The sequence below is a fragment of the Hibiscus syriacus genome, unplaced genomic scaffold (assembly GCF_006381635.1).
Source record: "Hibiscus syriacus cultivar Baekdansim isolate YM2019G1 unplaced genomic scaffold, ASM638163v2 tig00110377_pilon, whole genome shotgun sequence".
In the NCBI taxonomy this organism is placed as follows: Eukaryota; Viridiplantae; Streptophyta; class Magnoliopsida; order Malvales; family Malvaceae; genus Hibiscus; species Hibiscus syriacus.
Genome location: NW_024062711.1, coordinates 2,883,476 through 2,896,182, shown reverse-complemented (window position 1 = coordinate 2,896,182; position 12,707 = coordinate 2,883,476). Strand labels below are relative to the sequence as shown.

The 12,707-nt window shown below is 32.7% G+C and overlaps 1 pseudogene; it reads left to right on the top strand.

Moving 5' to 3' along the window:
* Positions 1–10,180: 10,180 nt before the first annotated feature.
* On the top strand, positions 10,181–12,309 carry LOC120121620 (annotated as a pseudogene).
* Positions 12,310–12,707: the final 398 nt, after the last annotated feature.

Sequence of the window (12,707 nt, the reverse complement as noted above, 5' to 3'; positions counted from 1 at the left end):
ATAACACTAGAAATTGAGTAACCTTTTTCATTTGGTTTATTTTAGAAAATGTGATGAATTTATCTAAATATTCATCCTTAGAACTTAAAAAGAGAACACGTGTGAATATAGAGTAATCACCAACAAGTGTAAAAACATATTGTTTTCCACCCAAGCTAGTAGTCCTAATAGGCCCAAATAAATCCATGTGAATCAATTGTAATACTCTACTAAAGTAAACATCATTAATGAATTTAAAGGAAACTCTTTTATGTTTGCCTTTAACACATGCATCATAAATTTTATCAACGTCAAATTTTAGCTTTGGTAAACCTCTTACTAGATCATCTTGAACAAGTTTATCTAATAAGCTCATACTATCATGTCCAAGTTTTCTATCTTAGAACCATGAATTATTTTCATCTTTAGATACTAGGCATACATTTGAGGAAACAATATCATCTAAATGCACCATTTAAATATTTCATATTCTATGTCCAACAAGCATAATCATGTTTGATGCAATGTCAACTATTTTACAACCATTAGACTCAAAAATAACATTGTATCCTTTATCACACAATTGACTTATACTAAGTAGATTATGCTTCAAACTATTGACGTATAACACATTTTCAATTAAAATGGAAAAAATGTTACCAATTGAATCAATTCCTTCTATACGGCCTTTAGAGTTGTCACCAAAAGTTAGTACTCCTTCATTTTTAGGTTTGAGCTCTTTGAAATGATTCTTGTCACCAATCATATGTCTTAAGCATCCACTATCAAGGTACCATGAATTTGCGCTTATATTTTGGGCCTTGTAGCAATGCTCATCAACTTACAAACATAGATTAAATTTTTATTTTTGGTACCCAAATTCTTTTAGGACCATAGGCATTAGTTCCCAATAATCTATTCCCCTTAGGTATCCATTTTTCTAGGATATCATTATCCTTAGTAGCAATGAGCTCTTTGGGGACCCATATTCTTCTAAAAACTTTCCTATTTGAGGTTTTTTAGGGACTTCTATGTTTGTATTGTCTAAAGTTATTTTTAACATAGTTGGGTTTGAAGTTTTACCTTTTTGAGATCGAGAATATCCAACTTTGTTAAAAGAAGGTTTAATATCATCAAGATTGTTTTGATGATCATCATGACCTTTGAAAGTAAGTTATGCAAATCTTTATTTTTCTTTTCAAACTCATTAAGTTTGCCTTGCGTGTCTTTCATCTTACTTTCAAATTCATTATTGGTCTTAAATAAGAGATCATTTTCATTTTTCATTTTTGAAACATTTTTCTTATTCTTTGAAACCATGATCTCAAATTCGAAGGCCAATTCATCATAAGCCTCTTATAGTTTATCAAAAGAATATTCATTTTAATTGGATGAACTAAAGGTTACCTTAGTTTCTCCCTCGATGGACATAACACAAAAATTGGACACTTCTTATTCTTCATCATCGAAGCAATCGTCATCACTTCATATAGCTACATGTTCCTTTTGTGCATTCTTGGTTGACACTTTCTTCTTCAGTTGAGGACACTCAAACTTGATAAATCCCGATTTCTTGCATTCATAACAAATGACGGGGTCTTTCTCCTTATATTCATTCTTGAAGCCTTCCTTTATTTGAAATCTTCTTCCTTTGTTGGACCTCATGAATCTCCTAAATCTTTTGGCAAACATTTCCATTTCTTCATCTTCCTCCTCACTAGAATCACACTCTTCTTTGTTGGACTTGAGAAAATTCCCAAATTTCTTCTTCTCCACCTTCTTCTCTTATTTTCTTCTTTCTTATTTTGAAGTTTCACTTCGTGGGTGAGTAATTATCTGATGAGTTCATCAAGGGTGTACAACTCCAAATCTTTGGCTTCTTCAATAGCGGTTGCTTTGCCTTCTGAAGATGAGTTCAATGATGCAAGCATTTTTCTTACCATTTCCTCATTGGGATAAATTTTCCCAAAGTTCCTTAAATCGTTGATGATGGTGGTAAAACGATATGACATCGTTTTATTGTCTTCATCGGCCTTCATTTTGAAATTCTCTTGATTGAGAGTGAGAATTCCAATATTTGATTTCTTCACTTAAGTTGTACCCTCATGTATGACTTCAAGTTTGTCCCAAATCTTTTTTTTTCATTTGAGTAAGAGACACCCTACTATATTTATTAGGGCCTAATGCACAAAATATAATGTGCATGGCCTTTGCATTGAGTTATACGAGTCTTCGGTCTTCATCGATCTATTCCTATATGACCTTTGATATAATAAGCTCTCATTGCTTCTTGGAGGGAATTGATGCTCTGTCAATGATAACATCCCACACCGAATAATCGGTGGCTTGAATAAATTGCATCATTTTATTCTTCCAATAAGAATAGTTGGCACCATTGAAATACGGAAACTTGGAGATGGATTGAGACTCACAAAAAATGCCAGAAGTATATGGAATGGACATTGTAGAGTAATTGATTGACTTCTTCTAAGGATCTTTTCAAGAGGATGTTAAGTCTTCCAATGAAATTAGCTTTGATACCACTTGTTGAGTCAATCAAATCAATGAAATATCCAATAGGGGTTGAATTGGCAAATAAAATTTAATGGAAGCTTTTTGCAAGAGAATGAAGAAAATTGACACGGGCAATTTTAGAGTGGTTCAACTTCCTCAATGAAATTTACATCCGCTACCTTAGCTTTCACACTTATGATTTCAACAAATTCGATAATTTGTTCAAACCTTTTAGGATAAGGTGTAACCTTACAACACAACTAGACTTATACCCCAAAGTCTCAAGTGTACAACCCTTTCTAAGAAGAAATTACAAATAGGAAACTTAAAAAACCTCACTAGAAATGTGTTTGCACAATTCGAGAACAAAGAAGAACACTCAACAAAATGAAACCAATGAGTACAAAAGTGTTCTTTGAAAGTAAAAAGAATATTGAAGAATGTTGACTTGATTTTGGCTCAAATTGATTACTTTTGGCTTTCTCTATAATCTATTGTCTTCACATATGACTTAGAATCTTGTTTTTATACATCTTCACTCAATTCTAACCATTTGGGTTGTTATGGGAGTTAATATATTCGTTGGGAAGAATTTTCTCGCAATAAATACTACTCGGACACCTTGAATACCGGTACTCGGGCTTAGAGTATCTGTACTTCCTGCATTAAATACAAAAATCTAGCCGTTGGACAGACAGGAATATCGGTACTCCACCTAGAGTATCGATACTTGTATAGATACTCAAAGAGTACTGGTACGAAAATAGCATACTTGAATCGAGTTTGTCAAAAACATAAAGGGAATATCGGTACAAGTATTTATATTTCAGTGTATTTGTACACATTAATATCAGTACCCATATTGGTAACCACTTGAACAATATCGATATTGTTCTTACAGTATTGGTACTCTATTGTTAAAAATTGATTTTTGACTCAATTAAGATCTGAAATCCTTTGTAAAAATGTTTGAAAAATATTTCCAGTATATGACCTGAATTTTTCAAAAGAGTAAGAAGTAACTAAGAAGTTTTTTACTTTAAAAAGAATATCTATATTCAAATTTTTAAATCGAATATAAGTTTAGAAATCGAATATAAGTTTAGAAATCAAATTAAAAATAACCTTAAAATTTCTCTAAACTTATTAACTTTTGGTATATCAAAATCTCAAAGCATGGTTCAATAATTACTGACTTGAACTATTGACCCGAATTTTAAGTAGTTACATGGACTCCCAAAGAGAATGAGAGCTCCCCCATCATGCTCATCTCAAACTCACCTTGAATTAATTTAGCAAATTCTTGGACAAGATTATCATTAGTAGATCAAAAAATTATATCATCAACATAAACTTAAACTAATTACAAATCTTTACCTTCACTTTTTTTAAATAAGGTAGTGTCAACCTTCTCTTTTGAAAAACCTTTTTCAACAAGAAAATTTGACAATATTTCATACTAAGCTCTAGGAGCTTGTTTTAAACCATATAAAACTTTTGTCAACTTAAAAACTTGATTTAGAAATTTTGAATCCTCAAAACTGGGAGGTTGTTTAACATACACTTCTTCTTTTATAAAATCATTTAGAAAAGCACTTTTAACATACATTTGATATAAAGTAAAACCATGAAAACATACAAATGTAATAATATTCCAATTGCCTTAATCCTAGCTATAGAGCATAAGTTTCATCAAAATTTATTCATTATTCTTGAGTATACCCTAGAGCAAAATGTTTAGACTTGTTCCTCACTATGTTACCATTTTCATCTAATTTATTTCTAAATACTAATTTAGTACCTATAATAGATTTTTATCATTAGGTCTTTCAACTAATGTTCATACTTAACTTCCCTCAAATTGATTTAACTCATCTTGCATAGTCATTATCTAAAATTCATCATTTAATGTTTCTTTGATATTCTTAGGCTTTATGCATGAGATAAATGAAACAAAATTACAAATATTACTAAGAGATGATCTATTGGTTACTCCTTTGAATGAATCACCCAAAATCTCACCGTCCTTGACATAGTTATACTCCATTGGTTATGAAACTTCTATTTCCTATAGAGTTGGCTCTTCAAGAGCATCTTGTGTTTGTTTTTGCATATCATTTTTAGATTATGGTTCACCAACTTCATTTGATGTCATAATACTTACTTCATATCATTCCTTGGAAGGGGTTATTATCGAAAACAACATGAAAAAACTCTTCTACCACTAAAGTTCTTTTGTTAATGACTCAGTAAGCTTTAGAATTCATGGAATATCCAAGGAATATTTCTCCATCCCTTTTTACATCAAATTTGTCAAGATTGTCTTTTCCATTATTTAAAACAAAACACTTGCAACCAAAAGGGTGAAAATAGCTAATGTTAGGTTTTTTATTTTTGAAAAGTTTGTATAGACTTTTCTTTAAAATATATTTAATCATTACTCTATTTATAATATAGCAAGCGGTGTTTGTGGCTTTCAACCAAATATATATTGGCAAATCATTTTCACAAAGCATGGTTCTAGCCATTTCCTCTAAAATTATATTTTCCCTCTCAACAACTTCATTTTGTTGAGGGGTTCTAGGGGCTGAAAAATTATAGCTAATACCACAAGAGTTGTAAAAATCTTCAAAACCAAGATTTTGAAATTCGTTTCCACTGTCACTCCTAACATTGGAAATTGAGTAACCTTTTTCATTTTGGATTATTTTTTGAAAATGTGATGAATTTTTCTAAATCTTCATATTAGTACTTAAAAAGAGAAATCATGTGAATATAGAAAAATCATCAAAAAGCACAAAAGTATATTGTTTTCCACCCAAGCTAGTAGTTCTAATAGGCCCAAATAAATTCATATGAATCAATTGCAATACTCTACTAAAGGAAACATCATTAATAGATTTAAAGGAAACTATTTTATGCTTACCCTTTACACATGCATCACAAAATTTGTCTAAATCAAATTTTAACTTTGGTAAATATCTTACTAGATCACCTTTAACAAGTTTATCTAATATTCTCATACTAGCATGTACAAGTTTTCTATGACATAACCATGAATCTTTTTCATCTTTGGCTACTAGGAATACATTTGAGAAAACACTATCATCTAAATTCACCATGTAAATGTTTCCTATTCTATGTTCAACAAGCGTAATCATGTTTGACGCAATGCCAACTATTTTACAACCATTATACTCAAAAATGACATTGTATCTCTTATCAAACAATTGGCTTATACTAAGTAGATTATGCTTCAAACCATTAACATATAACACATTTTTAATTAAAATATAATAATTGTTACCAATTGAACTTATTTCTTCTATGTTGCCTTTGGAGTTGTCACCAAAAGTTACTACTCATATACTTTTAGGTTTGAGCTCTTTAAAATGGTTTTTTCACTGCTCATATGTCTTGAGCATCCACTATCAAGGTACAATGAATTTGCGCTTATGTTTTGTGCCTTGTAGCAATGCTCCTCCACCTAGAAACATAGATTAATTTTTTATTTCTGGTACCTAAATTCTTTTGGGTCCATAGGTATTAGTTCCCAATAATTTAGTCCCCTTAGGTATCCATTTTTTTAGGATATCCTTGTCCTTAGTATCAATGATCTATTTGGAAACCCATATGCTCCTAACAACTTTCTCATTAGAGATTATTTGGGGACCTATATGTTTGTATTGTCCAAAGTTATTTTTTACATAATTGGATTTTGAAGTTTGACCATTTTGAAAATGGTTTGACCCAACTTTGTTAAAAGAAGCTCTGAGGTCATCAATTTCCTTTTGATTATCATCATAAACTTTAGAAAGTAAGTTATGCAAATCTTGATTTTTCTTTTCAAATTCATCAAGTTTAACTTACATATCTTTAATCTTACTTTAAATTTCACTTTTGGTCTTAGCTAAGAGATATTTTCATTCTTCATTTTTGAAATATTTTTCTTATTCTTTGAAAGCATGATATCAAATTCTAAGGCTAATTCATCATAGGCCTCTTGTAGTTCATCAAAAGAATATTCATTTAAATTGGATGAACTACATGTTACCTTAGTTTCTTCCTTGATTGTCATAAAACATAAGTTGGCTACTTTTTATTCTTCTCATCGGAGCATTCTTCATCGCTCCATCTATTTACATATGTCTTTTGCGCCTTCTTGATTTACCACTTCTTCAATTAAGGACACTCAAACTTGATATGTCCCGATTTCTTTCATTCGTAACAAACGGCGGGGATCCTTCTTAGATTAATTCTTGAAGCCCTCGTTTCTTTGAAATTTTCTTCCTTTGTTAGACTTTATGAATATCCTAAATCTTTTGGCAAACATTGTCTTTTCTTCATCTTTTTCATCACTAGAATCACTCTCTTCCTTGGTGGACTTGAGAGCAATCCCAACTTTCTTCTATTTCACATTCTTCTCTTCCTCATTCTCGAGTCTTATCTCATGGGTGAGAAGAGACCCAATGAGCTTCAACTCTTTGGCTTACTCAATAATCATCCTCTTGGATTTCCATGTCATTGACAAGCTATTAAGAAATTTTCTCACAATTTCTTCATTGGTGTAGAATTTTCCAAAGGCCTTCAAATCGTTGATGATGGCAGTAAAATGATTCGACATGGTTTTGATGTTTTCATCAGCCTACATTTTGAAATTCTAATAATTGAGTATGAGAATTCCAATCTTTGATTTCTTTACTTGAATTGTACCCTCATGTGTGACTTCAAACTTGTCCCATATTTCTTTTGCATTTGAGAAAGTAGACACCCTACTATACTCATCGGGGCGCCTAGAGCATAAAATATGATGTACATGGCCTTATTGTTGAGTTAAACGAGACTTCAATCTTCGTCAATCCATGACCTTAGGCACAACTAGCTCTCCTTGCATCTTGGAATGAATATATGCTTCAACAATAATCATATCCCACGCTGAATAATCGGTGACTTGAATGAATAACATCATCATATTCTTCCAATAAGAATAGTTGGCACCATTAAAATAAGGAGGATTCGACATGGATTGAGACTCACCATAAATTTCAGAAGTAGATGAAGTGGTCATTGATGATAAGTTGATTGACTTCTTCCAAGGATCTTCTTAAGAGGATGTTAAGTCTTCTAATGAGATTAGCTCTGATACAAATTGTTGAGTCAATCGGAAGGATAAAATAGCCAAGAGAGGTGAATTGGTAAATAAAAATTTGGTGGAAGCTTAAAGGAAAATTGGAAAATTGAGCACAAGATTTTAGAGTGCTCGACTTTCTAAATCAAAGTCTGTATCTAATACCTTAGCTATCCACACAAAAAATTTTCACAAATTCACTAATTTGTATCAACTTTTAAGGATAAGGTGTAACCTTACAACCTCCTCGAGAATTATACCCCAAATTCTTTAAGATACTATCTCAAAGAGAAAATTACAAATTTACAAACTTAGAAAAGCCTCACAAGGAAATTATTTGCACAAATAAGAACACTTGACAAATAAAACAAATGGGTACAAAAGTGTTCTTTGAAAGCGAAAAAGAATTTTGAGGAATGTTTACTTTAATTTTGGCTCAATTTGATTTCTTTGGCTTTCTCTTGGATCTCATGTCTTCACATATTACTTGGAGTCTTGTTTTTATACCTCTTCATTCAATTCTAGCCGTTTAAGTTGTTGTGGGTATTAATAGAGTTGTTGGGAAGAAATTTCCTACAATAAATGATGCCTAGACACCTTGAGTATCGATACTCCCTGCATTATCTACAAAAATTCTAGCCATTGGGGAGAGAGAGTATCGGTACTCATGAAGGAGAGTATCGGTATTCACCAAGGGAGTATCGGTACTCACCAAGGGAGTGTCGGTACTCATAGGAATATTGGTACTAAAATGGTATACCAGAATTTGCAATTGTCAAAAACATAAAGCGAGTATCGATACTCTCATTTCAAGTATTGATACTTATATGTGATGTATCAGTACTCTCATTTCAAGTATTGATACTTATATGGGAAGTATCAGTACTGATTCACATTTTAAGTCATTTGTATCAATACCAGTATCGATACCACATGAACAATATCAATATTGTTCTTGCAGTATTGGTACTGCAATGTTAAAAATTGATTAATATTCAAAACCCTTTGTAAAAATGTTGAAAAATATTTCCAGTATATAACTTAAATTTTAAAAAAAGTAAAGAGAACAAATGGAATTTTTGACCTTAAAATAATTTCTATATTCGAACTATTGAATCAAATATAATTTTAAAAATCGAATCGAAAATAATCTTAAATTTATTTTTAAAAAATATTAATTTTCGATATGTCAAAATATTAAAGCATGGTTCAACATTAACCATTAGACAAAGCTATAAATTTAATTATTTATCGATAGGTTATAATATATAACCAAGACGGGAATTATCATATTTGCACTTAAAAATTTAAAATCTATTGAACTTAATGCTGCTGTTGATTGTGTCCTGATATAGAAAATAGAGATATTACAAGAAACACGATAAATGAGGAAGATTTTGGAGTTTAAAAGAGCTTCCATGGTGGAAAACAAAAAAAGAAAAGAGAAGAAGAAGCTATGGAGGAGAAGCTGTCTCGATGTTTGATGACTTGGATTGCCATCACTTGTTGATCAATATCATCTCCTGCTCATCAAAATATTTGAGACTTGAACCAAGAAAATATTAGTTTATTCTGATAAAAGATAATGAAGGAACCATAAAGATATTGGAGTATCAGACACAGTGAAAGCTGTTAGTCGTTAACATTTGTTAAATCACGTAATAAGGACAGTTATAAGTAATTATATTTTTTTTTGGCTTAATACACTTTTAGGTGTCTAAATTATATCTCAAATTTATTTTTGGTGCTTAAACTTTTGTTTATTAAAAATAGATGTCTAATGTTTTCTTTATTATACTTTTAGGTGACTATCTTTAAAAAACCATTAAGCGACATGTTATATTTAGTTTTTAAAAAAAATATTTTAAATAATATTTTATTTTAAAAAACATAAACATTACACATGTCACTTAACGATTTTTTTACGATAGACATCTAAAAGTGTAACGGAGAAAACATTATATATCTATTTTTAACGAAAAAATCTTTAAGCACTAAAAATCAATTTAAGATATAATTTAGACACCTAAAAATATATTTAACCGGTTACATTTCCCAGCTGTAGTAATTCAATTATAAAAATAAGTGGGGTCTTTTCATCAATGAATATGGAAATTGATATATTAAAGTTTTCAAATTCCATCTCTTTCTCTTTACTGCAATTTTCTGTCTCTTGCGTATCAAAAAGCAAGAAAGCAAAAACAAAGTTAGCTAATTCATGTAGTAGAATGTGGTTGGGCTAAGTAAAGCCAAAACTTGACTGCTGACTGTATTGGTGATATGACGCCGAAAGGCGACGCTCCAATTCAATACTATTAATAATGGTGTTTAAAATTTCAATGTACCGTCCAAATTATCTGTACCTTGAAGCAAATAATAAATAAAGACCACGCGGCATTTGTCCTAAACTATATGTTCTAAGTCATCGTATAGTTTCCTCGAAAGCTCCTTTCTTTCTTTTCCATTTCTTCTTCAAGGCAACTCAAAAGAAATTTCAGTACAATTACTATTTACTTTAGTTTTTAGTATAAAAAGGATATTTCTTCGTTTTATTGTATACCCACTTTGCTTCTTTCCTTCTATTTTTGCCTGCAACTCTAAAGCATTTTGGTATTTGAAAGATTACAAAGCCAAGAGCATGAACTCGTTGTGGGCATTTTTGGCTTCCATTGCATTGATTCGTACTACCATCTACAGTTACCTGCCCGAAAGACTGCGCTTATACATCTCTTCACGCTTCGAGGAATGGACTAGCCGTTTCACCTCGGAGGAGACCATGGTGTTTAAAGATTACCAAAGCTCAAAGATGAACCAACTTTTCCAGGCTGCAAACCTTTACCTCGGGGAATCACTTCCCACCATTTCGATCCCTCGTGTGACCGTAGAGAAGACCGAGAGCGTGAGGAACCTTACCTTTTCCATGGAGAAGAACACTGAGATGATCGATGTCTTCGAAAGTGTACCAATGAAGTGGAGGTACTTCTCTGATTATAGCCAAGGAATGCACAAGCACGAGATCAGATGGTACGAGCTCTCATTTCACAAACAGTACAAGGGCTTGGTCACCAAGTCTTATTTGCCATACATCCTGGAAAGAGCCGACAAGATCAAGGAGAGGAACCGGGTGGTGCAGCTTCATACGGCGGCTCATGATTTTTGGACCCCGAAACCTGTGATAATTCAGCACCCCATGACATTTGAGACCTTGGCCATGAACGGTAATCTGAAGAAGGAACTTCTGGAGGATCTGGACAGATTCATGAATAGTAAGGAATATTACCAACGGATTGGGAAAGTGTGGAAAAGAGGGTATTTGCTTTATGGTCCTCCAGGAACCGGGAAATCGAGCTTGATCGCTGCTATGGCAAATCATCTGAATTTCGACATCTATAACTTGAATCTCTCATCTGTCTCCTCGGACCTTGTTTTGCAGAATTTGTTGCTTAGCATGGCTAATCGTTCCATTCTTGTGATAGAAGATATAGACTGCTCCATTAAGCTGCAGAACAGAGAATCCGGGATCGAGCAACCTATAAAGTATCATCAACAGAACAAGGTCAGTATGCCATGTACCTGAAAATTGTGTATTTGAGTTCTAAGTAACTTGATATCTTACTTTCATCATGAGATTCTGTGGTGAACAAATATAAATTGTGGGTAAATGTAAAGCTTTGCTCGAGTCAATCCTATTTAAAGTTTTCTATTTAATGAGTGTAATTCCATCTTTCAAGTCATTCTCACAGGTAACACTTTCTGGACTACTCAACTTCTTTGATGGTATTTTATCCTGCTGTGGGGAAGGAAAGATTCTGGTTGCCACCACCAATTACAAAGATCGGATCGACCCTGCACTACTTCGAGCTGGTCGAATGGACATGCACATCCACCTCACTCACTGTACTTTCTCTGCCTTTAAGCAACTGGCTTTAAAGTACTTAGAGATTTCCGATCACAATCTCTTCCATCACATCGAAAAGCTTCTGCCAGAGGTTAAAGTTTCTCCTGCTGAGGTTGCTGGTGAACCTGGTGAAGACTAGGGACCCTAAGGTATCTCTTGAGGGCCTGATCAAGCATCTTGAAGAAAAGGTAAACATAAGAACTAGTGTTTATGCATATTGGAAAATTGGTACATTTTACTTGGTCTTAGTCCCATGCATCTTTCATCTCCTTCTCAGACATCAAATTGCCAAGTCGAGGAATCCTCAATATCCCTTCCTTTGGAAACTAATGGAACTAGTATGGACAATGTAAAGTCTCCAGATCCCAAATCACATGTTTTTTCCGATAAAGAGACGGCCAAAATCGAGTCAAAGTTAAGGGAGAATGGATCAGGCGGCAAGGTTGACAGTAACTTCGACACGAAGGATTTAATCCGGGCTCAACCTTCATTCCATAATATCCTACATGTCATTGAAGACATGGAAAAGGAGCTGTTGAGCTACAAAGAAGCAATAATAACACTAGAAAAGAAGTCATGTGCGACTCCAAATAAACTGGCCAAGATTAAGGCCACAATATGAAAAAAGTCACACTAGATATCCCTCAGATACTAAGCTCTAGTCGGAGATCTTTTAGGTCAATATTATATAGGTTACTTTCTTCATGAACTGAAGCCATTTGCTGGTAACTAAAATATTGTAATAATTCAGAGGAATCTTATAAATAATGTTAATTTATTGACTCATAAATCCACTTTCCTCAAGAAATAAGTGAGAATCTTTCATTTTTTTTTTGACTTTTCCTGCCAAAGTGATAACTTTAAAGAAGCTTAAGACAAGATATAATAATGTGAAAACGATGGTATGAGAGCCGGACAATAACGGACAGGAATTACATGCATGGAGAAAAAAGCAGCAACTTGAAAAAAGTAGTCCACATTCAGCTTGTGGTTTCGAACAATCGGAATTCACTAACTTTAGGATTTCTATGTGATGTTTGTAATTTATATCAAGAAACTAAACCAGTTGTAAGCAGACAAATTAAAAGCTTCCTCAGCTGTCTGATTTCGTTTCTTGATCATCTGTCAGCTTTTAATTTTCCATAGAATTTCACTTCTTATATTTTATCATACATTCCCCGTTCACGA